Consider the following 5,460-nt stretch of genomic DNA (forward strand, 5'->3'; position numbering starts at 1 on the left):
CCTGTAATTTAGAGTTGCAACTGAAAAAATCTACATTGAAGGAGCCAACCAGGAAAATCAATGAGGAGGAATGGGACTGTTGAAATCTGCAGCTGTCATTTCTGCCCAAAGTGGACAGCTTCCACTCTGCAAGGCAGGTTTGTGGAACTAAGTTAGCCATTTATTCTAGTATTTCAAGAAAAGCCAGAAAGATGTGTTTTTGTGGGACATTCTGTACTCTTCTAACTTCATCAAGTGATTGGAAAACGTTCAACAACTGTGGTCTAAATAAAACCTCTCAGGGACTGCCAGTTTGCAGTCTCTGTCATTAAGTAGTTGTCGTTTTTAACAGAAATGACATCAAATAAAGCAAGAAAGATTGGGAAGGAACCAGACCTGTAGGAACTGGGTGCGATATATGTGATGCTGAGAAATCTGGACTTTATCCCAAATGAAATAAGAAGCTTTAGTTTGGGATGATGTGAGTGACGGCCGAACAATGGGTAACAATGATTGAAGAGAGAAATACTGGGAGCAGAAGACCCTTTAGGTGCTATTGCAGTATATTGGCAAAAGATGTTCAGAGTTTAAAGCTCGAACACAGGTAACTATGGAAAGGAGAGTGCAGTTTTGACAGATGCTTAGAAGGAAAATATATAGCATTTAGTGATTAATGGGATATGCTTACTAGGAGACTTATCAAGATTCCATTTGAAGCAGTTGGTGTGGGTTAGTGGGAAGATCAGAGTGCACAAAGTGAACTAAAAACTCAGTTGGAGGGACTTTGGGGTGGGGAGGGGCGCGACCAATAGTTAGAATGAAAATTGCATTTCAGATGACTTTGGAAAATCTAAAATCTTTTATCAAGCAGGTGATACTATTTACCATATCAGTTGTAATTGTTTACAAATGTCAAATTTCAGTAATAAATGCTGTGTTTTCATTTGCGAGACATAGGTAAACAAGTAGTCATTAAAATCATGCAAGTATTGAGAGAAAGGAGAAAGGAACTGGTCAAGCCAAGGAGGAAGTCAGCAAAAATAGGAGTAAGGCAGGAAATGGCCAGCAGCATCTTTTTTAGCAGAGAGGTTCATTTGATGAAGCCTTCAGTGAAAGTGGACTCTTTGGAAATGGAATTTAGAAACAGAAAAAAAAAAAAGGTCCATGTATACTACAATTAAAACTCCAAGTAAAATCTATTTTACTTTGAAAATGATCAGTAATTTTAGTTCATGCATATTTTGAAGAAAAAAGTAGGCAAAGAATGATAGTGGAAGATATGTTAGCTCAAATTATTTCTAGACATTATAATTAAAAACCTACACTGAAGAAGTTTTATTTATAAGTAGTCTTCATGTTAGCTAGCTTGCTTTAAATATACACTTATGAAAGAAATGGAAGTTAATCTTCCACTTTAATAACTAATCTTTTTTTGCAATCCTAACTATTCAAGTTTTCGTTTAACTGTAATCCATTGAGGAAAAAAAAATGCTTTTGATTAATTTGATGATTGAAGATATTGGTCACCTCTCTATTTTTATTAACAAAACTACATTTTCTTCTTTATTGTTTGACAAATTAAAAGAAAATTCTCTGTATAATAAAGAAAGAAAGAAAAAATAAAGTGAGCTCAGAGGGAACAGTGGGCAGGGAAAGAAGAGCTTGGGTATGGAAGCAAGGCTGGTGGGTTAAAAAGAGGTAAGGAGTGAGTATAATTGCTTACATTAGTGAGTTCTTGCTAGCAGCAAACATTACTCTATACTTTCTTTTTTTAAATATTTATTTATTTATTTATGCATACTAAAGAACTAGATTATGGGCCAGAGGATCCAGCAGAGACAGAATGGGGAGCAGAACAGGCAGATGGACTGAAATACACTGCTGAGAGGAACAGCGGGCAAACCATGTGGATCACCTCCTTGGCCAGGAATTGAACCCAGGGTGCCATAGCTGCGATTGTTTCATGGTGCAGTGCTTTAACCCATTGTGCCACCAGGGAGGGCCCCTATTCTGAATACTTTCAATTTATTAATTTGGCTGTCATCTCAGTATTACAGAAGGCAAAATAGCTTACTCTGGTTTACATAGTAAAGGACAGAGCTGATGTTTGATTCCAGGCATTTGGGCTCCTTTATGCTTAATTATATGCTCTAACATAGTTCAGTTCATTTTCTAGCTATTTTGATAAAGGAAGGCCTAGGGACTCCAAAGCAATGAAGGCTATTTAGGATATGATGTTAAAGTAAGTAAACCAACTACTTTATTTTTACATGAGGAAATGATTTACTCTAAGGTAAGTTATATGAAAAACGTGATCATACTACATTCTGTGGCTCACCAACTGCCTTTTTTAAAATTAGTATTCTCAGTTAAAATTACCATAACTGATAGTAATCTTAGCACATTATATTTCTTTTCTTTCTTATGGCCTCCATTCCTGCTCTGTATCATAACCATGATTCCTCTTTAGAAAAATCACGACTTGGATTATGTCATTACATATACCTGCTGGTGATTAAAACTGAAAGGAGGAGAAAAGACCTGACTTGAAGAAGTCCAGCCAACACTGTCCTCATTGGATAAGGATTTTTCATCAAAGCTTTAAATATAAATATGAATATAAAAAGTGCTACTGTGATGATGAAATTTGGGGGTGATGAAAGAGTGGTTTAACAAGACAAAGTCATAGTTTTGTTTTCATTTTGTTTCTTGCTATTCTGAAGGCAGGAGCATCTACATGTAGCACTGCCAGTTCAGCCTCAGGAATGCTCAGTGAGGGGACAGTCCTCTGAGATAGAAGAGTGTGAGACACTGCCTGTCCTCACCCATTTCCACATATGGAAAGGTCAGGTCTCCAGGTACTCTGTAGACAAATGGAGGGGAGAATGTGTGCAGAAACTGCATGCTGTTGCTTAAGGAGTTCTCTTCATTGATTCACATATCAGATGGAGAGTTACAATGCTTCAGATGGAGAGTTACAATGCAACAAGCATATCCAGAGGATCTCTCCTTTTCTGATTCCTCAGTGAAAGTGTCATGTTCACCAGACACATTTTCCTTCCTCTCCTATTCCCACCAACTCCAAAGCACAATGAAGCCTATATTCAGGGAAACAACCATGTGATTCCAGAACTCAGACTTTCTCTTTAATTCTGCTTCTTTATAAAACTACTTAGGGGCGGGCCCTTCCTGGTGGCACAACGGATTAGGAGGCAGCACTGCAAGCTAGCTACAGCTGCTTCAGTGAGAGTTCAAATCCCCACCTTGGAGGCAACTCACATGGCGTGGCAGACCTCACCCCTCAGCAGTGTACTTAGTCAACCTACCTGCTCTGCTCCCTACTCTGTCTCTGGTGAAGCCTCTCACCACCCCCATACCTCTGGCCTGCACCCGAGTTCTGTATGAATAAACAAATATTTAAAAAAAATACTTAGGGGCTTAAAAGAAAAAGAATTAAAGTGAGATGTGCATATTGTATTGAAACCTACTCTTGTATATTTTTATATATGATCATTATTTATAAATACTGAAAGATCAAAGAATAAATCCAAAAACCATCTCAGTTGTTATACTTATAGTATCTGTGTGTATAGATAGGAATAAGGAAAAGTAAACAAATTATTTGAAGAGCCAACAGTGCCTGACTTCATGCTAAGTACTCAGTACATTGTTGACAAAATTAGATGTTTCAATTCACTGGATTAAGAGAGCATACCCAGGAGAAACCAAGGGGCATCTCACCAAACAAAGCAAGACAGAATTATTAGAGAATTTGGAGAAAGGGTGGAGTTGGGCTGAATATCACATAAGGCAGAATGTTGATGGGCTCAAAGTGAGGCAGAGTTGTGTGCTGAGAGGTGAATGGCAGGCTGGACTGCAGAGTGGACCCAGTGTTTGGTTCCAGAAAGTTGAGAAATGTCCAGAAACCTTTTTGGAGCTCTGCCCTGTAAGATCATGGCAGGAGCTAGGAAACAGGTCAACTGGAGAGTTGTCTATGAGGCAAAAAATCAACAGAACTTGGTGATATTGGGTATGGACCGAAGGAAACAGCTGAAATTTGACTCCTTAGTTTGTGGCTCCTGTTAGTGAGTAGACCATGCTTTTATATGTTGTGGAAAATAAAGAAATGGCAGATTAGGGAAGCCAGAGAGGATGGGAAAGATGATCACTTCAGTTTTTGATTTGTGGGATTTCTGGTTTCTATGAGAATGCTATAGTGTAGAACCACAGGCAGGAGGTGGTCTGAGTATGGGAATGCTAGATGCAGGGCTCAGAAATCTAGGTTTCCAGGAGTCACTCTACTGCTTAGGAAGGGCTCAGAGAGTGCGACTGATTTTACTGATCTTCAGTTTCAAAAGAATGCCATGAAGGCTTCTCTAAAATTCCGGGTTGGCAGGCTGAGCCCACAGTAAGGTCATAGATGGACAGAAATCATAATGAAAGCAGAGAGCTTCCATGTCAGAGACTCTGGGGGAGATTCTAAGGAAAAGATTTCTGTATATATATAGTATATATACAGAAATGATACATATATATTAAATATATGTGCATCATTCATACATACATACATATATATATATATATATTTAATATATGTATCAGTGCTAGAAACAGACTCAGGACTGAAAGAATGAAATTGATCTCCACATTTAGCAGGTGGGCCATGACCTTGCCCAGGTGGCTAAGGCAAGTGGGTGAAGCAGAAGACTGCTGTGAGGAATGGCAAGCGTAAAAGGCCTCTTCTCTGGAGCTTGACTGAGAAAGGCTAGAGATGGGGTTAAAGAATGATTTATAGCAAGATGCTTCTGTGGTTTACTTTTTCAACTACTTAGAATCACGACCTCAAGTATACCTGATGCAATTAATTTAAAATATTTTTAAGGGTTTTCCTGGTGGTGCAGGGGTTAAAGTCTCAGCATTATCAAGTTATCATCAGTCACAACAGCATGAGTTCAATCCCCACCCAGGGAGCTGACCCATATGGCGCAGCAGACCTCTCCTGTCTTGCCTGCTGCTCCCCTCAGCAGCAGTGTATTTCAGTAGATCTGCCTGTTCTGTGCCCCACTCTGTCTCTGGTGAATCCTTTCACACACACACCCCACACCCCGCACCACTGGCCTACACTCCAGTTCTTGTGTGCAATATATATATATATATATACAGAAATCTTTTACAATCTGTTTCTATACTCCCTTGAGCAATCTATCGATAAATAACACATTGCCCATTCTCTTTCCTACCTTCTCCCTAACAACACAGAAACACACACACACTCCCCAAGAGCCATATACATGTGATTCATTATAATGACCATGGAAACTCCTTTTCCAAAGAATTCCTACTTGAGCTCTACCAGGAGATGTGGCTGTGGCACCGAAGATCAGATGAGCGCTGAGCTCCGAAAGTGAGGCACATGGATTCAGATGATATAAAAGGAACCCTTTCACCCAAGCATTTAGAGAAGAATGAAACTTTAAAAGA

Source organism: Condylura cristata, unplaced genomic scaffold, assembly GCF_000260355.1.
Source record: "Condylura cristata isolate star-nosed mole 26May11 unplaced genomic scaffold, ConCri1.0 scaffold00014, whole genome shotgun sequence".
Classification (NCBI taxonomy): domain Eukaryota; kingdom Metazoa; phylum Chordata; class Mammalia; order Eulipotyphla; family Talpidae; genus Condylura; species Condylura cristata.